The 21,964-nt window shown below is 43.3% G+C and overlaps 1 protein-coding gene across 4 annotated transcripts in view; it reads right to left on the bottom strand.

The window, feature by feature from the left end:
- The window catches only part of CDH6 (cadherin 6), a 105,143-nt gene that overhangs the window by 65,183 nt on the left and 17,996 nt on the right, over positions 1–21,964 (bottom strand). The window contains exon 1 of one of the 4 annotated variants that reach the window (XM_035567237.2): positions 8,941–9,058. The exons of 2 other annotated variants lie outside the window; for them this stretch is intronic. The gene's annotated coding sequence lies outside the window, so the exon portion shown is untranslated. Of the gene's footprint in view, positions 1–8,940; positions 9,059–21,964 lie in introns of those variants that run through there. One more of the 4 variants, XM_035567239.2, reaches the window with a different exon arrangement.

Genomic DNA, 21,964 nt, shown 5'->3' with positions numbered 1-21,964 from the left:
TAATTATGCTGTTAATGCTAAATAATTATGCGATCATATATGCAGCAAACGGGGGGTTAGAAATATCTAAGACAGCTCTGTTTTTATGTTTTAGGCAACCAAAGGAGCTAATCCTAAATATACAAAATGGGCGATACAAGTGGTTGTTCTTGGTCCAGGATTCAGAGGAACATTGCTCTGTACAAGCCACTGAAGGCTGCAAAATTGGCCCTTGTTGCTCAGTGGAGTTTTGATTCTGAATTAATTCCGTGGAGTAGCCAAGATTGATAGCCAAGATCAAAGAAAGAAATGGATAAGCAGTTTGGGAGGAGCAGAATTAAATGAATCTGTTTCTGCATAATGCGTGCTTTCATGCCTGTAAACAGATGTCTCTGTTTAAAAAACAATGAGATACTAATCTGGACAAGAGAGACTGCCTTCTTATTTCTGAAATTCCTTTTCATCTAAAAGGTATTCCCTAAAGCAGTAAATGTTCAGGAAAAGTAATTCCAGTTATAAATGGAAGTTGACCAACTGAGGAGTCAGTGCAGTCTCTGACACTGCTCTGTATCAGAGAGGAGTGAGTCTGTTGTTCTTCCATGACTGCAAAGACTACTCTATACATCTTCAGTTTTGGCTTGAGAAAATACTTAACTTCTCCGATACTTTTAAAGATAGCAGTGTACAGAAATGACCAGCTTTGGTCTTGTTGAAAATGATGAGAATTTCGTGAATTTTGTGTCACCGGAGCTAGGATGTTGCTTTTTTTTTTTTTCTTTTACATATCTAGTTCTACAATTGCTTTTTTCAATAGCTGCTATTCTAGTTTTTATTGGTAAAATTTCTGTTAGCCTGACTTTAATGACTGAAGCAGAAGATGCTGCAGCTTAAATATTAAATGAAGTGATCAAACGTTTACTGATTGTACCTAGGGACATCCATGCTTTTGCAACAAAATATGCATTTAATTAAATCTCAGACATTCCTAAAAATTGTGCTTATTTGCACCCACGATATGTCCCACACCAAAATCTTAAATATTGCATACATTGTGACTGTCGCCAACTGAGGCGGCTTCCTTCTGGAGAGATAAAAGCCTCCTTCCTGTCAAGGTCACTTAGCTTTGATCCCGAAGTCCTCCCACTTTCTGCTTTCCTGTTTCCTTCTCACCTCTAATTATGGGCAAACTGATGTAAACTGAAAATTGTCAAATTGCCTTGAAGGCAAACATGAGTGTTTATTCACCTGTCTGAGGTATCCGCATAGTCTCAATTACCAAGGAGTTCGATCACTTAATAATCTTTATTGTATTTATCCTCAGAGTCATTTTGGGAGAACTAAAAAGCTAGGATTTCTGGAAATGGAAACTGAATAGATGTAAAGGTGAGACCTTCAAAGGCATTTAGAAACCTAACTTACTGCAATCAGGTAAATGGAATTTAAGCCTCTTATCATATTATGTTTTAGCACTAATTCAAAACCAGAAGATAATATGGCCACCAAAAAATCTGGGGAATCATTGTCATTTGAACGTGGATAAACTCAAACATGCACATGCATATCTTTCTCATTTCTCTGTAAGATTTCATGCGTTTCTACTCAGGTCTTATATTTTGTTTTTAATGATCTTTTCTTAATGATCTTTTCTTATATAAGCTGCAAGACGTTTACTGTTTTATATTTTTCACCTCCTGGATGAATATAGCTTCAAAACAAAATGAGAATTACACCAGCAGTTTATTAACACCATCTACTTATTATCTGTAAAATTGATTGTTTTGTAATGAAATGTTGTCTTTTCAGTTATATAAGCAATCCATAGTCTATCTCTTCTAAACCAGAAATTAGGTTCTCTCTGCTATTTAAAGCCCTTGCAACGTAGCAACAATGCAGGGTTACGTACATGCAGGTAATACGGGGGAAGATTACCCTGGAGTTATCTGCCTCTGCTCTTTCCCCATAATCTCTAACCAGTACCCCTTTCTTCTGATTTACCGCAGGTTATTTTGCACTGCAGGTTGTAAGAGAACTTATTTTCAAACATGGGCACTTATAAAGCAGCAGGGATTATCCAAGATTCAGGCTGTCTATGAAAAAATATGGTAGTTCATTAAATGGGCAATCTGAGATTTATGATTTTAGATTTTCATTCCTTTCTGTTTATAAATGCCTGATGTTTGTCAAAAATTAGGAGACATTTCTTCTCAGAAAGAGTGGTCAGGCATTGGAATGTGTTGCTCAGGGAGGTGGTGGAGTCACTGTCCCTGGGGTTGTTCAAGGAAAGGTTGGACATGGTGCTTAGGGGCATGGTTTAGTGGGTGACATTGGTGGTAGGGGGATGGTTGGACCAGATGATCTTGGAGGTCTTTTCCAACCTTAATGAATCTGAGAGTGTGATATATTGTCATTTCGTATCGTACCCCAAATGTTGAGCGTGTGTGTGTATAAATATATATTTATGCCTGTATCTGTGTGCTGTATACTACTTATACTACTAAAGGCTATAGTAATGCTACTGTTAACAGTGGGAATTGAACTTTGATTTCAGTGCTGAATGACTAACGCGGTTCTGGCATGTTAGTGTCCAGGATAGGATGGAGGCTTAAAACTATAAGCTGCTGTTGCTTGAAATCAAAGCATGGCTTTGTCAGAAGTGAACAGAGCTGAGCAACTTCAGCTTGAAAGAAAACCTCAGGTGTTTTGGGGAATAAAATCTAACACTTTTTGATGGCAGTTAATTTGACTGTAACTGGAAAAAGATGGGGTAAGCAGAGTTCTACTGACAGAAGTGTTTATGGCACAGGTAATTGGTACATATGCTTGTTTGGAGGAGAGCGCGTATGCACCAGCAGTGCCTGTGTGAACACAGCTCCTGCAGCCCTGTGTCTTAGGAAATGTGATGCTGCCCTTGTTAGCCACAAACTGCAAATTTTATTCTACCTTCACAAAGGCTGCTTCAGGCCTTGTCTGGTCTGAAGCTTGTTTTAGCTGAACCGGCAATTGCCCAACGGGTGACTAATGTCTAATTTAGTTCTTGTGTTACCTTAACTCCGTTAAATTGCATGGTTTTAACCTAAAGAAATTGTGGCTGAAGTCATGGACCTATTAAAAACGTGTCTGAAAACCCCAAGCAGACCTCAGACCGAGGAGGAAGAAACTCTGGCCCCCAAGGGCATCCTCCTCCTAGTGGGGAACCTGGGACGTCATAACTCGCTGTGACTGCCCAGAAGAAAGCTGAGCATAATGGGACAGAAAGGGGGAGGTACCAGGGAGTCACTGACTAACAAACTGAATTGTATTATTAATGGGAATTAGCAAAAAATAGATAACGTGGACAGAAAGTGTTAGTATCAACGTAACTGGATGATGAATAGCTGTTTGTTTCATTTTGATTTTACTGCTGAAACGTTAATTAGGCTAACAATGAATGCTAATTGTTGGCTCCACATACGAGGTGTGTTCCCTTGTGCCCATAATGAGATTTTGACTGTAGCACTCTTTGTCAGATGGGCAACTTTTGTGCAGCAGAAGTGTGGAAAAAGGGAAACTAATGAGAAGTAGCAGCACAGAGAAAGAAAAGGAGTGGCAGTAGAGAGGTTCCTCGCTTGGCAGCGCTTCAGAGCTGGGATACAGCTGGTTATCCAGCTGCGAGCCTGGGACACAGCCAGGCAAGGAAGGCTCAGGGCACAGGTGCTCCTTTTCTTCACGTCTGCATTAAGCCTGTGTCAGTGGCTCTCAGACATGCCGACAGCCCAGGGGTCAGGTATTTTATGAGCCCACCGAGCACGTGCAGCAGGTGTCCGTCCCCGTGCTGTCTGTGGGGAGCTGCACCCAAGGCTGGGCAGTGTGCAGTCACGAAGGCTGCCATCAGTGCTCACAGCATTGATTTATTTATTCTTTTCCTCTTGAAGCAGTTTCCCCCTCTTCTCAGCAGTTTCACGCCACTGGCACGACGCTGTCGGTTCTGTCACAGAGCTCAAGTTATTAGTTGAGGCTCACTGAAAGTCGGTGCCACCTCTCTGAGGTGCGACCTGTAATTTAGAGGCCTGAGGGAAGTGTGGATGAGGCCGACTTTAAGCAGCCTTATTTTCTGGCATTTTGGAGGCCTGAAGTGGTCCTGCATGGTCCTGAGGGAGCTCCGTAGTCCCTGCAGCTGCCTGTGCTCTGCTGCTCAGTCTCCACCTGCCAAAATGTCTGTAGCACTGCATCTAGGTGCTGCAGTCTGAGCCGTCCTGGTCGTGCTGACACATATGTGGGCAGAGTCGCTGAGGTTCAGTTCCCGTGCAAATGATGAAAACGGGGGGAGAACGTCCTTCCTGGCTGTGTCTGGGGCTTTTAAAGCTCCCTTAACACTGCCTTAAACAGACCCTTGAGCAAACACGGGGAACCTGGGAGAGTGATGGATGACTCCCTGTTTGTGCCCAATTGCAGTGCGCAATGTGATGCGTGAGTTGGTTTTCTCAGTCATGAGAGGGGGAAAAAAAAAAAAATCAAAACAGCCCTCCAGACCGCATATACCTCACTGCTGTTGAAAGCTGAAGACAGAAAAGAAGCACAGAGCGTGGCATTTCAGTGGTGTCATGCACCCATTGAGCTGACATGTGGGGAAGGGGCTGGGATAGGGTCCTGCCAGGCCTCCCAGATAAAGCACCTGAGCCACGCATCCTGAATAAGCATATAAAGGAAAATGAGCTGTCTCCAAGGAAAAATGATAATGTCTGTCCTTCCCTCGCCATTCTTTCTCAAAGAGGGGAGTAAAATATATCACCCCTGCCTCAACTCTGCATATTGAGTTAAGCCTAACATTTGGATTTATTAATAGCACAACTTCCCTCCTCCATTCCCCCAGGACAAGAATTCAATCTTTTTCAAGGAGGTGCACTTTTATGCATACTTATGGGCAGGCAAGGTTCACAGAGGGTGACTTCCTACAGGAAATGTGTGTCTTCTTAATGTCAATTTGTATCTGCATTTGCTGGAGGACCCTGTAGTAATCTGGATGAGTACTCTTAGTAAATTGAGAACAAAATATGATGTCCTAGAAAGTATAGGCTAGCTTGAAACATGAGGGAAAAAGAATCCCTGTCCCTGTTAAAATTAGCAAAGTCGTTATAAAATGGAGAGATTTCCCTTTGTATTCTGAAGTAATTTAGAAGTGATTTTTTTTTTATTACAGCTGTTTGGTGAGTGGGATTGGAGAGAGACAGATAACTGATGAATGTGCTTTTCTCTGACATGGGGGGATGTAAGCACAGCTTGCGGCTGGGGGAGAAGGGAAGATTAATTGTCAGTTGGTCTATTGTGCGAAGCTTTGACAAAAACTTCTGCAGGTTTGCATCTACACTTCTGAAATCTCTCTTTCTTTCCTTGGATACATGTGAAAGTAATGCTCGCAGTTCTGGTTGTGGCAGGAAGGATATTGAAACGTGAAACTGCAGGAAGAAAATCAGAAGTAGAATGGGTCACTGACTGCTGAATGTTTCACAGCCTGGGAGGGGTAGGAAGGGAGCAGCAGACAGCTGTGGCTTGGTCAAACAGAACTTCCCCTGGGGCTTAAAAGGGAGCATACACTGCCATCGCATGTCTTCCAGTCACTGTGAGGGGAGCCCTTTGAGTGTATAACCCTATTCCTTATACTTTTGGCTGGGTAACGTCAGCCTTGTGTCTGTGGGTCTCTTCTGCCTGCAGCTACGCTTGTTTTAGTCATTGTTAGCTTTTTTTCCAAATTTGCTTTTAATTGCACTCTAAAACTATTGTATCTTACTTTCTTTTCATCCTCATAGTGAAGAGCACTGTGTGGTGGCAGTAGGGTAAAATCTATAAATTTTACTTGAGACAAGGAAAAAAGCTCTGAACAATTTTTTTTAAACCTTTTTTTTTCCGTACTTGCTGGTTATTTATAGGCTTGATCTCCAACCCCGCACCCCAGCTCACCTCTGTACCAAACCACATTAAGTCTTAATGAGAAAATCTTTAGGGTGAGATCATAACAAATAAATAGCTGTTTACCCATGAGTCCTCTCTGTTGTTTCTCTTTTACGTGTGTGTGTTGTAGCATTTCTGTGGCTGATAGGATCAAAGCAGTCTGGCTTTTGTATTCCCATAGCTGGTCACAGGCTATATGAACATTTTTCAACTTCAACCTTCCACCCAGGACATGTACTAGCTCTCAAAGAGGCATAAAGGAAATATCCCAATCCAATGACTGCTGCAGATGTGTTCAATAAAAGAAGAGCTGTAACTACACAAATTACCTTTGCTAAGCTGCAGGGTGCTGCAGAACTCCTGGAATGAGTTTCTCCCTGCCACACTTTTCATTCTCTCTGCTGGTTGTGAATGAATACAAATTAAGAAGAAATCCCTGAAAGAGGTTATAGGCCTATACAAATATCTTACAAGAGAATTGGACTGTTCGTACTGCTTATTTTTTACATTGTTATAGTTTTAGGAAGAAAGGGATGTTACCTCTTTTAGAAACCTGTATCGGTAGGGGAGGAGAGTGAGACATTCAGCACAGCTGACTGGCAATTTCATTACAAGTCTTGCAATAATCGATATTTTAATTAAAGCCCCAGCTCCTGGAGATAGGTGGTTGTGTGCAAATCTTCGTTTTCATTTAGGAAAGCATGTTTCTAGCCTGATGTTTGCCAAATAATACTGGAAAATATAACCTGTGTCCCAGCCACCCAAAAGCTAGAATGCAATGGAAGCAAATCTGTCCTTATGATGTTTTTTCATTGCTTGACACAAAATACCTCCTGCATTGAAAGCCCAACTCGTTCATGTTTGGGCCAGGTCCCTGACTTTTAAGCATGGTATGGTTAATTCCAGGCATTTAAACTGAAGATCTGAAACGTGCTGAGACTGAGAAGAGCAGAAGGAAGGGGTCGTGGTAGCCTGGTGTGGAGTGAAGAGGGGGGAGGGATGCAAAATGCCTGCTGAGACCAGGAGGAACAGAAAGTTGCAGCAAACTCTGTCCACTAGCTGCATCCCCAGGAGGAGCAAAGACATGCTCCCTGCCAGAGAATGAGAAACTAGTAGGGAAAAATTGCTGTATTACCTTCACTGAGGAAAACAGCTTCTTAGAGATGATTTGCTCCATCTTTTGTCTTCAAAATGCCATTGAACAGTGTATTCAATACTGTCAATAACACGTGAGCCCTGGTTCCAGTCTGTACACAACCCAGGCTCTCTCCAGACCTAACCCCCAGCCCGGTTCTTTCATCTGTGGCATCCTCAGCTCTGCAGTGTTTTAAGAAATCTGCCTGCTGCTGCTTCCCTGGCGGAGATGCAAAGGAGCTGGTTGTCGTTTGGCTTTGTAGGTGTGGAGGCAGCATTTTAATTGTTCTTCTGCACATACAGGTCTATTTTACTTCTCCTAGCAAGTACTTTGTAGGGTCCCTCCTGCTGCACAACCCTGGGACATGAGACCAGTAGTTTACATGCACAAGTGAGATGTTCTCCTATAGTTTTTTTTGCTGTTTGTAGATTTGCTATGCACAATCAATTTTAAATCGTTATAAAAAGAACCAATATGAAAGAAATCCGAAACCCGTAGCAAAGTATTGCCTTTAAAAATAACAGCGTTTTGGCTCCAGGCCAAGCAAGCTGAGAACAAATGGAAGCAAAATTCTCTTAAAATATTTAACATTACACACAGGATTATACTGGATTACAAATAATCAAACATGTCTGTTTACTTTAAAAAAAAGACATGCACGTCACGTGCAGTTCTGTAGCTTGCATGTTTGCTACTAGCCAGTAGTTTAGTAAAAGCCTCTTATGGGTCAGCAAATGATACTTTATTCTTTACTGTTTTTTGAATTTTTCTGATATGTTCAGAGGATTCTTGCATGGGTTTCCAGAAGCGTGGGGTGGGATCCATACCCAATTAGCAAATTGTGATTTCTCCTTCCTTCCCTACTTGATGAAACATACCATGTTGCACGTACAACAGTGGCCATGGACTGACTTATTTTGTTGTACCAAATTGTCGGTGTGCATGTCGGTGTCCAGTTGAACATGTAATCTGCTCAGGCACAAGCTGGCAACATAGGTAATTTGAAGCCTTTTCTCTCCTAAATGTGGCTGATAAGTATCTACTTATATAATTGGCAGAGTCTGGGGAACAAGCTATATTAATTTGTTCTCTTTTAAAAAGACCAGTACATCAGGAAGATTTAAAAAAAAAAAAAAAAAAAAAGCAAAAGGAATGTAGTAAGAGTGGTTATTATGTGGGACTTTCAACAGCTTAGTGACATTTGAGGGACAAAGCGGGTTGAAAACTGCAAAAGCAACTTCCAAATTATGGAAGCGATGTTTGTCCAACTACTGAAAAAAGATAGTGAATAGTATCAGTTCAGGAAGTCTGGACAGGAGCACTTGGGCCCTGAAGCTCAATATTTAGAGCCTTTGAACCTTTTCTCAGCTGCCAGCTGACCCTAGAGGTGCCAAAATTCCCCAAGCACTCCTGTTTCTGCCATCAAAGCCCTCCAGGTGCGTGCACTTCTGCTACTGAGAAAGGGCAAAATTATGCAAATCTGATGCAGGCAGGCAATGTGGCAGCTAATGCTTGGCACCATTCACAAGCTAGACCCTCCTTTTCCTATTTCCCCTCAGGAGCCCCAGCTGGGACATCAAAATGCATCTACCAAAGTGGAACAGCTTTCTAGCCCGTTTCCCACCTCCAGCCCCCATGCTCTGGTGGGGCTCTTTGAGCTGGATCCTTTTCAATGCACTGTGCTGAGGCTGTGTAATGTGCCATAATATTCACAGCACAGATTAGCACCCAGGCCATCCACCTGAATCCTCTATCTACCAGACCTAAGCCTCCTTTCCAGTCTTTCTTTGGCCCAGTAGCAAAAGGAAACTTTTGGCTCAAGTTCTTTCTCCCATCTGATTATTTCCCTCTTCCCCGCTCCTGCCTAAGTGGGTAGAGCACAAACTGCATTGCAGCCCTACCTTACACAACCCAGCAGGCTCAGATGGGGGAGCGAGGTCTCATCCACATGTTCTTTCTGCTGCAGCTGTGTTGGCTTAAGAGCTTTTTTGTCACCAGACACTCATCTGCACACCCTGCCAAGAGAGGAGCCTGTTAGCTGTACTACTCCATAATACATTTCAGCTGAAATAAACTCAGTGCAGCTTGCAGATCTCAAGCAAACCCCTACAATTTTGACCTGAAGGAGGTGAAAAGGGCTCTCAGGAGGAGTCTATCCCAAGAGCTCTGGGATGGTGGCCAGGAGGTGGAGGAATGGTTTCTCCTTCACCCACAGCATGCAGCCAGAAGAGCATGGAGAGGAGCAAGACCTCAGCTGCATCATGCAACGGGGCCGGTGCAGCTTCTGTGCAGAATAGGTGAAGGGACTGAAGTGTGTCCGTGCCCCTGTGCTCGCTTCTGTTTTCTGGCCTGGTCCGCAAGATGCCAATTTAGCTATTAAGGTCTAACAGCAAAATGGAAAGCTCAATTATAAAAGATGAAATGTTGCATTAGAGGTTAATAGAATGGTCAGATAAACAAATCAGTTGTTGTATTTCATCTCCCTATTACCAAATTACTGGTTTGTCACTTGTATGCTGCCACCCTCCCCTACTCGCTTTCCGTGCATTTTTTTTTGCTTGTAATGCAGCTGATTTATATATTATCTATCTTCTCTTTGAAGATAACAAAATATAACTAAGACTTAGCTACGTTGCTTTAGCTAAAATATCTCCTGTTCTCTTATCCCTCAAACCGCATCTCTTGCTTCAGTCATGCAGAAATGGATGAAATGGGAATCGGCTTGGGGGATTTAATCACGGAGCCGAAAGGCACGGAGAGCCCTGGGGATTCGGCACCCTCTTTTAGCCGTGTGACGTTGACACCAGAGAAATTTGAGATGAATGTATTTGATAGAACGGAGCCTGCACATCATCTCCATTAAAATCCCCACTTTTTCCAGTTTCACTGCATACTCCACACTTAGACACTTCTGCCAGAGGAGTTGAAAAGCACTTTAAAGGCACTGAGTGGAGCCTCGCAACACTTCTTTATGCTAAGTGCTGTCTTTATTTAAAAGATTGAAGGGGGAAGGAGAAGAGGGAAGGGAAGCCAAGAGGGATTAGTGCCAAGAGGGACTTACAAAAATACTTGCGTGAGTTAACTTAATGGGAATTAGGCACCAGGCTGACTTCTGTGCATCCCGAGAAGGCATCTCGCTCCCCTGGATGAGCTCCCTCAGGGGCTTTTGCAAGTCTCTTGAACTAACATTGTATCTTTGTAAATCTCAGAAGATTGTGTCAAGCCTGATCCAACTGTGATTAGTGCTGAACATTTCTACCTCTCATAGAATTGAAGCAAATGGGATTTGGGGTTGTAGAAGAAGCGACCCTGTACATCTCTGAGGGTTTGACAGCGAGCCTGAATAATCCAGAGGTATGCCATCCTAGTGTACCAGCTGGCTGAGTGTGCTCTCACACAAGAGGTCTGCATGTGTGTCCAGGGTCATTATTTACCTGGTACTGAGAGGGGTCCAGGACAGCCCTCAAAAGGTGAACACCTCTGTGGGGCCATGCATGTGTCCATCCATAATGAAGCGGGGATAAAATCTGGCTCATTTCAGGCCACCCATGGAGGTGGTGTGGCTTCTTGGCATAGGTAGTGGCAGGGCAGGACAGGAGACAAGGCAGTAAAGGCTATGGGGAAGCAGCCTGCTTCCCCTGAAGTACTGGGATATCTGGTGGTTCTGTTGTGGCAGAGCAAATGCTCAGTATTTGCAATGTAAGGGTTTCTTCTTTTCCCGATCCCTTGATCTCTATGATTACACAAGCCTTTTGAATTAGAGGGTATGCTTTAAAACCTTACTGTCTTTTCAAAAACAAAGCAACATCTGCCTCCCCGTAAAATCTCAGCAAGACAAGGAAAAGTATAAGGTAGAGATCCAATGATATGTAGACTGCTACATCCCCAGAGCATATACCTAATGCTAGTTCGCTGTAGACGAGACACTGTCAGTTGTTTTGAAACCTCTTCATACATTTTACAGTGTGCTGCAAAAGCAGCAGGCTTGGTCCCAGTGCTTCTCTGATCATGAAGCAAAGAGAAAAGCAACAGCAGAAATGAGAGCTACGTCTGCTGAAACAGGGAGCACTATCTAACCTGCTGGAGCACTGCTGATAGGGGCTGCATGCAGAAGTGTGTGTGTTTGCTCAGGTGTGAATATATGCATTGCCTCCCTTTGTTTACATGGATGCTTTTGTTTCCTGTGTTTATACAAGCTTGTTTTAAAGGCTGGCACGTCTCATCTTTGAAGCTGTGAATCCCTCAAATTCCATCCAAACACACTGCCAGCAATCCACAGCTGTACACAGCAAGAGCAAGTGAATAAAACAAGTGTAACTGGAAGGAAAGCAATGCTGCTTTGCTCTCATGTGAGCTTTCACTTTAGTCCTGTGAAGGACCCAATTTAGCAGAGCACTTTACTTCCGAGCTGTATACTTTCACTGAAGACTGCTACCAGACCTAAAGATAAAGATGTACTTGAATGCTTTGCTGAACTGAGGCCTAAGCAGCAGAGCATTACAGAGAAAATTTTGATCATTATCTAAGAAATGATGGGCTGGCATCATGCTGATGGAAGTACTTTTTCAATACACATAAAACAGTAGGGATTACAGACAGGTGAGGAATGGATTTTTGCATCTTATCTCTCATTGAAATAAATGGTTTTACATTTCCAGCAAGTTTATTTAAGTTACTCCTTCCAAACAGGCATTTTGGGTAGGGAAGAAGGTGAACAAACTTCTCTGACTGTTTAGCAAGTTTGGGGCAGCCTCGTTTTTCCTCCAGCAACACATCTGTAAGTGTGATGGAAGGCTCTATGTAGGAAGTTTCGCACTGAGACTTCCCCTTTGCCAAATGGAGAAGAACATTTTCTCTTACAGCGTGCTGGCAGATCAGGCGTGAGGCGACTCTCTTTATCATCGACGCTGGAAACCCCTGCACCTTGCCTTTCCCAAAGTACCAAGCCTTTGTGAGACTGGGAAAAGCAAACAATTGTCTGGTAACATAAATGTCTTCCTGAGTTAACAATTTCCCTTGCAGGGAGAGAGAAGGGATAGGAGAATTTGAATTTGAATGTGCCCCCCACTCTGTACACACACACGCATATACACCTCCTGCCAAAAGATGCATCTGGTTCTATAAAAATCCCGGATCCTCTTGCATGAATGCAATCTGAAGTCATAGGTTTGCATAAGAACCAAATCCTCAGCCAGAGGGCTGTGAAGTATCTGTCAACTTGTCAGCTGGATGCATACAGAGTGAGCTATTTAGAGCTGATGTTGCTGCTTGGAAGACAGGGACTCGGTTACCTTTTTGCTTTGGTGCACCTGTGGCCTGCCTCGTCTACGTCGTAAGACTTCTTGCTTTTACCTCGCCTCATTAGAGCTGAGGGCAGCCTTAAAGTAAGAAGCGAACATTTGGGTGCCCTAACCCTCGTGTGTTGCAAACCTTTCCCCAGGGATGCTGAAGCAACACAGTGCCAAGGTGCTGCCTTGTGAGTGGGGTGGGGAGGGACCCACGTGGAAGAAGAGTTGTGAGTGGGGTGGGGAAGAAGAGCCCGGACAGTGTCAGGGAAAGAGGCTCTTTGGTAGTCAACAAAGCCAAGAGATGTGTGCCTGACCCAGCTGGTCTGCAGGGAGTTGTCTTGGGAAAGGTCTGCTTTTATAAAGGAAGCATCTGCAGCAACACTAGGGCCATGTGAAACAGTGCGAGGTGGGGTTCACCAGAACCTCCTACCCTCGCCTCAGGCGATGCATGTTCTGCTTTAATTTCTGGTTCAAGCAGCTATGGGCTTTGAACAAAACTTCAGCACAAACTATGCAGGTTAAGCAAATAGGCCTTCAGAAAATCAGTGTAAAGTTGGCTGTATCTTTCTGCAAATAATTGCCTTCATAACAGAGGGTACTACTGACTTTCTACCCTTTTAAAAAATAAAAGGAAGAAAATGAACCATGTGTTTGGTCCCACTGTCTCTAGATCAGCTACAGGTCTCTACAAACTTTCAGGATGTTACTCAGAGGAGATACTGCAGTCCTATAACAGTGGTGGTGTCAGAATTACTTCCCAGATGCAGGTGCTGGCCAGCAAACCTGAAATTAAATCTCACTGTGATGTTCTTTATCTTATTGCACTGAAACAAATGGGATAGTGGTTCACTGCTGACTTTCTCAAAGTGTGGTCTGTGACAGCAATCTTGGAAACGGGTCTGCAAGGCGAGCTCTCCCATTCCTGCTCTGAAGTGCTCTAGGAGATTAAAAACAGTGGGATGGAGAAGGAGAGGTTGCTGAGCAGTTAATGGCACTAGAATGGGGAGATTGCATGTTGTGATGAACATTGCCATAGTTTGTGACCTTGCTTGGTGCATGCGGTGCTGATTATACGAAAGGATCAAGCAGATGTGAAGGAAAATCGAGTTTCATCTCCTCCCAGCTATCACAGGCCCTCTTTGGTAAGTGGAGGATTATGATACTTTAGGAAAATAATGTATTTATCTGTGTGTGGCTGCAATAATGATGGATTTTTTATATTTTTTCCCCCCAACCGAAGTAACTGTGATTGATGCAGCTGGCTGCAACCTATAAAGAACACTAAGGTTAATTGGAGCCAAGGGCACAGCAGTCCTTAAGTAGCGTTATTCTGTGGTGCACTCATGTGCTGTCATTAATTTTCCTATTTGTTTGACTTTACAAAAACACATAGAAAAAAAAATCTGAAAAGAACAGAAAAAAGAGCTCAATTATACCTCTTACAAGGTAGTACTGAGGATGGGGAGGAGCTGAATCACCCAAGTGCTTGATGACATTATGCTTTTGTACAGCACAACGCCTCCAGGTAACTGGAGAGAGCATACTGTGCAGTGGCATTTGCTACATCTGTGTTCTTCCGTCTCTTCTAGCTGGTGCATTAAAAGATTGGGCATCATAACACTGCCAGGCCACAGGTATTTTATTACAGCAGAGCTCAGCCTGAGTCAGAATTTGAACTCCTGATGCAAACACCAGAAGAATATATGGAACATAGGATGAAAGCCATTTTGTTGTATGAGAACGAAGACGTGGCAGATCTAGACTGTTGTCACTCCTTTGAAGGTGGCCAGCACTGGATGCAGTAAAGGAGTGGTTACAGATCCCAGCAACAGGCTGGTGTGGGGGTGATCTGCTTTCCATGTGGGGATCCTGGTTTGGTGTAGTTAAGAGACTGCTCTGAACTCGGAAGATCTGAAGTATTTATGGCCTTTCCAAAAGCAGCTGTGGGGACCTTGGAGCATTCTCATTCACAGACAAGTGTTTCTGGCCACACACATCTCCAGTTCCCTTTTGGATGTTACTGAAATCGGGTTTAGCAGGATTATGTATTGCAGTGGCTCCTGAAGTACAACAGTTTCATGTTGCATGAAAAAACATTTCCTCTCCTTGGTATTTATTCGTTCTGGGAGTGGACCACAAAGCTTGTGTTGTGGGGCATACTGCAAAGTAGCCATAACGTGGGGCGGAAGGTAGCAGGAATTACAACAAACGTGAATGAGGACTGATAAATCAGAGACACCTGACAAAGGATGTTTGTCTCTGCTGATCCCACAGTGTTGCACAAATATGCAAGACAAGTCAAGCCCATAGAACACATGAAACATTGTATGCTTGTCAGAATACTCCAAACAAAATCCCACCAGCCTACTCCCTCCCCTCCCAACAAACAATGCGGTGCAAGATCTGTTGCTTTATTGCAGAAGTCAACAAGTCAGAAATGATTCATATCCTTATGTAAAGTAGATTTTTACAAGATTTTGTTTGAATGAATGGTGATTGCCAGAATATGGCTATATTAGGGTGTGTATAAGAAGAGCTTTCAGTGTAATGTAAGCAAGGTGGTAAACTAAATTCAAATTACAATTAAAATTAGGTCCCAGTTATCTATCTGAAGTGATATCCTAATTTCTGATACCTTTGCAAGATTTTGGGGCAATCAGTAACGTGCCAGGTGCAAATCCTTCTGCCCAGTTCATTCCATGATAACAGACAAATAATGATGTTTGGCCATCAAAAATAAATATACACAGCAGGAAAAATGACAGGAGTCTCCGCGCTGCCTACATGTAACTCTGTATGCGTGCTTTTTCACACTTGCACCCTTGCAACATATTGCATGTGAGTGAGGGAGAGGAGGAGATGGAAGCGGGGGCAGGATTTTTGCGTGTCATAGATACTGTTAGCAGATTTTTTGAGTCTTTCCGTAAGACCTTCTGCCTGCTGTGTTTCATACATGAGAAGATTTCAAGATCCTTCCCTTGCTATCACTTGTTCTAACAACTGTGTGTGCCCTGATAAGACTGTTTTCTTGGACATATTCTTATTAGTGCTCTTAAACATGATATGACTCTTTTGGCTCAGCTGCAGCACCGAACTGTACTGGGAAATTAGGACATAGATAGACTTTTCCAGACTACTGAAAACAGCTAGACTTCTGAAGAAAAGCAATTATTATTGCTTTTAGATTAGTCCTTTCTTGAGAAACATGGTGCCCTGCCACAGTGTCCAGTATCGCATAGAAATTTATTGGGTGGGCAGTAACTTGTAATTGTCAAACCAATAAACATTGGAAAAAACAGGGGGGTGAGGAGTGGCAAATAAAATTCACGCTCCTGGTAATCATTTCCGAGTCTATCTCATGTTCAGAGTTTTAATTATTCATCGAAAGAAACCAGAATGACTGACAGGATCACAATCCTTTTTAGTGGGCCCTAAAAAGCAATCAAGATATTAACTCTGCTGGTTTTGCTAATTTGTTTGTTTTGTTATGTTTTGGTTTAGTGTGGAAATGTAATTAGAAAGTAAGAAAAAAAAAAGGTCCAATCTGAGACAATATATTTCTTAGTTGTTGTTTTAGTGTATTACAAAGATAGTATAGCAGTGCTCACTTGTTGTAAAGGCCTGTATTTTACAGGGGGATATATTGATGGGACATAAGACATTAGACTTGGGGCAGTACATTACCACAATGAGCAATATCTTGCTTTTGGCCACTATCAAGTGAAACTATTTTATCATGCATCTCTCAATTCCTCAGTATGACATTACATGATCCAGCAGAAACCATATGGTACAAACTCCTACGCAGTTGCAAAGCATTCAGGCTTTAAAATGAGTGCCACGAATCTGTCTGCCAATGCTTTGTGCTTCTAGAAATGATTACAAAGTCGGCATTGCACAAAGGGAGCACAGGGGAGCGTGATTCATTCCAAGCAGTGGCTTTAGAGCAGCTTGGGGAGTAAAGGTAAGGTTAAAGGTGGCTTTAAGTCCTTCTTATACACCACTAGTCCTCACTCAGTTTCTGCCAGATCATACCCTTGATCTCTTCCTTTCCCTTACTGAGATGTTTTGCCATTTTTAAGCTGCTTCTGCTTCTGCATGTTCTCCAGGTCTCAGGTGGGCTACAGGATGTAGCAAAGGGTGAAGTGCGCTGTGCACTCCTGCAAACTAGATGTCTATTATGGAGAGACTTGTGATTATGGCAAAACTGGACTCAGTGCCCCCAAAAGATTCCTTCTAGTGCTATGCTCCCAGGAAATTCGGCAATATTTAGAGCAGCCTGAAGGCTATTTTAAGTTGTGCCAGCTGCTAAACACAGCAGGGATGCACCAGGACAATAAAGGACATTTTAGACCAAGCCCTGACTTATATTCTCTGCAGAGGGTGTGATTTAAATAAGTAAATGAATAAATGCTAGAAAAGCTTCGCTCAATCTGTGAATTCACCTATTTTGGGATAAGCCTTCCAGGGCTGAATTTAAGCTGAGGACAGATTTATACTGGAGGAACGGTGACAATCTGCACTAATGCAAATAGGGTCAGACTGTGGAAAGGGACTAACAATAGATTTATTTAAGGCTAAAGATTGATATTTGTGACCTAGCTGTCTGGAGGCTGAGCTTTTTGGTAGCGGAGTTTTCATTCATTAAAGCCGTCACCTTAACCCATTTGCAGTCCCCAGTAACGCAACTCAGCTGTGTGGGTGCTTCACCAAGCCATTAGAAAGCACCTTAGAGAGAAGAAGATGGGCAAAATGGTGCCTGAATTACTGCACTGTGACTCTGAGCAGAGGTGTAATGTACTGAGTATGATAACGTGCTCCTTCACAACTTTTATTGGGGGATAGTAAGAAGTAAAGGAAGGACGGGATGTTGAGGGAGAGTCACTAAGCTCTGCTTTCACCTGTGATGCTGAATCTGGGCGTTTGACACGCCATCAGCGGGCTATGAACTGGGAGCTGCAGGAAGCAGCAGATAAAAGCATACCACCTTGTTAACCACACGGAAAGAAGGATGAGGAAAAACTTGGAGAAAGTTGCTGCCGCCGGCCCTTGTGCTGGCTGCACGGCCGGGCTTGCCAGCGAGGCCGCCCCCCGCCTGCGGCCTGCACGGAGCCCCACAGGCGGCGGGGAGTCCCGGGGCCCACGGCCGTGCCCGGCCGGGGGTCGCCAGCCCAAGGCTGGGCCGCGGCTCCCGGAGCCGGCCCCGGCTGCCGGCAGCCCCCGCTTGAGGTCGCTGCAGGCCCGGCTGAGGCACGGCACGGCACGGCCTGGCCTGGCACGGTCACGGCACCGCATGGCTACGGCCCCTCAGGCGGGCTCCCGGCGGTCGGGAGGGGGAATGGGGTCTCGGTGGCTGGCAGGCGCTTCGCAAAGCGGCAGCTACAGCAAGCTACATGCACCTCACCGCTTTCTAGGCATGTGTTTAGTGTGACAATTAAAAAAAGAAAAAACTTTTTCCTCTTTTTTTTTTTTTTTTTATTTCTTTTGAGCGCATTAACAGCTCAGCTGGAAGCACGGAAATTAGCATGAAGCGAAATATTTATGGGAGCTTAATACAGTTTAAGAGCGTTATTTTCCCTGCCATAAGACACCAAGGCCAATTAACTATTTCCAATTAAGTGGCCTAAAACAAAATAACATGCGGCAAGAAATAGCAACTGCGCGGTTATGGCCAGGTTGTGCAACGAAGAGAGATTGACCCCGAACGCAGAGGTGAATGATTCTGTGACGACAAAACATAAAACTGCTATAGCATGGAGAGGCAACAACTGGATGAAATCACATTGAGAATCGACATTATTAAACGCTGCTCTCCTGAAATGCCGTTAATCACAAAGCCTTTTGTTTGTCTAGATGTGCCCCATGTTGCCTCACGTCCTGTGCCACGCAACCCAGAGGAACAAATTCCTTTCTGCTCATCTGCCGCGTTCCAGAGTTCGGTCGTTTTCTGTGAGACTCTGACAGAGAGCACAGCTGAATGTGTACAGTGAGAGAAACGTATCTAGATTTGTCTCTGAATGACTCAAAATTAGCTAATCATCTATCTCACAAAGGCCGCAGCTATGTGTTTTATTACTCCACATTTTTCAAAATTATATTTTACAATGTCTGACGTTTTTGGCATCTGAACAGTTGGAGCTGGAAGTTTGCGCCTCGAATGGGGAAGAAAGTTAAAATTTCTCTGAAATGGATGAGGTCATGCTTACAGACTCACAACCAAACTGTTGCTTGTGCTGTTGTTTGCTCTTTGGGATTGGGTTGACAGTCTGACTGCCATGGTGACCCTTCGGAAACCTGGCAGTGTGGAGCAGCACTTTAGCAACTGAGAAAGACAGAAATCTAGCACTAGATTACAGGATAGCTCATAGCAAGGCAAAAACTTTGGACAAAATCCCGCAATCCCAAAGGCTTCATTTATTTTTCACATTGATGATTTATGATCACAATTTTCTCCCACTTTGTAGTGACACCTCAGGTAAACTGTCTTGCTCACCAAGCAGAGCGTGGCTGTAATGGGGAGGAAAAGTGCACCACAGTCTCACTGGCAGAGCCTGACAAAAATCTTAAGATGTTCTGATGCTTTTGGGTGCTGAAAAAACAAGCTCAGAGTGGCTTTCCAAATGACAAATGTTTTCCTGGGAGCCCAGGACGAATATATACACCAACGGTTATTTTTCAGCTGCCATTTTTCACGGTTCAGCCAACTTTGAGTTATTTGTGCTGGAACAGTATCTTAAAGAGACCTAAAAAGGAGTTGTTTTCAAGGTATGTTATAACAATCTTTCTTAAGATCATTACATGCAATGATAGGATCTTCCTTAAGCCTTTCTGAATGATAAGCAAAATTCTCAGAGTGGCTACACATGTAAGTGCTTGAGACTACTTGTGTCCCTAAAAATACACCTATGCATAAGTATTTGCAGGATTGGGCTCATCTGGTCTAACTGGAGTCCACTGCAACTGTTATTAAATACACTGATGACTTCGTCTTGCTATTATAAGAAGCAGCAGCAAGTTTAGTTGCAATTCAATGAGATTTTTTTTCCAAACACTAGAGAAGAAGGAGCTTTGCCTTGAACTAGCACTCAGGTTTGATAGCGCTTGAGAGCTGTCTCCTGAGCTCCTGCTGGGGTCCAAGCCTGGCATAAAGCAGCACTCAGTTCTTGCTGCTTGCCCTCGCCGGGGGTCAAGCTCTGTCTGCAGCACGCGGCTGTGCAGTGGGCTGCAACGTGCAGAGCCCCCAGCCCTCCCAGCTGCTGCCCCAGCACCGCGCTGCACCGTGCCTAATTCATCCTGCTGACAGGCACCGTTCATCAGCCTGGAGGTGGCATGGGGCTGGTGCTGCTCGGCTGCTTTGGTGGGACCCCTGCCCAGCACCACGCTGGACCCTGGCACAGGTACCAGCAAGTGCTGGGATCTGCGCCATGGTGCCAAAACCGCCCCGTGAAGATATTCTCATCACCTTGGTATCGAAATCAACAGCACTGCTATCAAACACTGCCTGGGAGAGACATCTGCTATCTAAATGGGTTGTATCAGATGAAAGGAATCGAGGCACGAAAATCCAGCACTTCACTTTTTCCTAAAATAATCAGTATTTTTAAGCAGTTTATCTGTTTATTAACAGGAAGGTTTTAAAACATTTTGCTTGAGCTGACATTCTTTAATTATAATATTCACACTGCTGAATATGCAGTTACACCAGCAAAAGCTCCATTGTGAAAGAACGCGCAGATTCAATCTGTTTCTTTCTGTATATTTTTCTAACTTGTTCATGTGTTTTTTTTCCATTCATAATTATTTTTTGTTTGCTTCTCATATTTCTTCTTAAATGTATGTGTTTTTTTTTTTTTCTTACTCTGTTGTTCCACTTGAAAACACCAGGATTAGCATGCAGATGTTTTTTTGATCGGAGATTTTTTTTTAATCATTCCCATTTTCCAAAGCCTATTTGGATAGCTGGGGATTTTTTTTTTTTGCTTTGTTTGTTTTCAGCCGTGTCTTGTTGCTTTTCTTCTGATAAATGCTTTACCCTAGTCTTCTGAGTGTAAACACCTTCTGTTTGCTATTGTTTTCTTAAGACAGCATTTTAGAAAATAAACTCTCTCTTCTAGTTAAATACCTCATGGGCTATGAGAACTCCACCAATAACCTTATATCTTCCATGTTTTTAGTGCTTTACTAACCATGAAATCTTAGGTCAAAGAGATACAGTTTTAGGAAGGTTTTGCCAAAAAAAAAAAAAAAAGGAGGGGGGGTTGAGCATGTCTGTTGTAAAATTGTGTTGTAAAACCTGTAAAAATTGCTTTCAGAATTCTCATTATAGGATTTACTGAATGTAGAGTAGGTTGAGGAGAAAAGGAACAATTTTTTATTTTGTATTTCGTAAAAAAGAATAATCCCCTCTTTAAATCAGCACCAACTGAAATTATGGCTGTCTTGTAATCTGCAGGCTAAGTTTCACAAGGGTTGAATTACACTTAATTTTTAGAAAGCTGAGAGGAGGAAAAGGTGTTTAGCAGCTTAGCCTGGGGAAACTGCCACCAAATGCCACTTACACAAGGACCAGCCGAATGAGCACAACCCAGGTTGTTATCATCCATGAAACTGGCAGCATCCACCGTCATTAAATCTGTATTATAAACATTGAAGAAGTTCAGAAATGCCCTCTCTCTTGCATTAGAACAAGTAATCAATGGATTTTACAGGGCTGGTATTTCACTATAAATTTTTAATGTCGAAAACTAAAGTTGAGGTGGGGGTTGTTCCATAACCCTGAACATTGCCAGTAACTAGGGTTTCCACCACTGCCATTTATTAGCTACATATCTTTTTACGAACTTCTCTGCCTGAAGGAGGAGAGGGAAGCTGGTCTGTATGCCATTCCTCCCAAGGAAAAGCCGCATAAGATCACTTCAGCCAAAATTACCTTCAATGATGTGTGCTGGGCAAGCTCAGAAATGCCATGAACTTTAGTTGTGTGGGAGCTTGGCCAAATCAACAGAATGTGCTGCTCGTTTCCAAAGTTCATTTAATGTCTAAAACTTTGTTGGTTAATACCTCCCTCTCATCCAGAACAATTCTGTTTTAAAGAGATTGAGTCTCGGCGTCCTGGCAGCCCTGAGGAGCAGCTCTGTGGCAGCCCCGCCGAGTCCAGAGAGAGCTCAGTTCAGCAAGGCACAAGCAGAACCTACACAATTAGTTTGCCTCTTACAGAGCTTTTGCCATCACCATGCAGTGGACTGGATTCCTGGAAAGGGGTATTGGCCGAAGTTAATAAGGAACAAGATGTTGAAATGTGAATTATCCCCTGAAAGTTTTTCTAGAAATAAGTAAATGCAACAGTCCACAGATGATGCTTTTTCCTTTTCTTTATAGCTAGACACCTCATAAAAAATGGATTTTTTTGAGTAAGTTCCTAAGACAAAGTGTCTTTTCCTGCACAAGCGAAAGCAGGAGATTATCTCTTACCTGTAGCTATAATCAGGATAATATTACAAATCTGTTTTTCCCCTACAATCCTATTTCTTTTTGCTAAAGTAATTAATTTTTTTTGTGGCATCACATACTTCAAGGAGAAAACACAAGATGACTGCTACAGCAGAGCAGCAAAGAGGGGATTTTTTTCTTTCTTGTT

Source organism: Cygnus atratus, chromosome 2, assembly GCF_013377495.2.
Source record: "Cygnus atratus isolate AKBS03 ecotype Queensland, Australia chromosome 2, CAtr_DNAZoo_HiC_assembly, whole genome shotgun sequence".
Classification (NCBI taxonomy): Eukaryota; Metazoa; Chordata; class Aves; order Anseriformes; family Anatidae; genus Cygnus; species Cygnus atratus.
The sequence above is the reverse complement of the archived record's forward strand: the minus strand, read 5'-3'. Positions and strand labels throughout refer to the sequence as shown.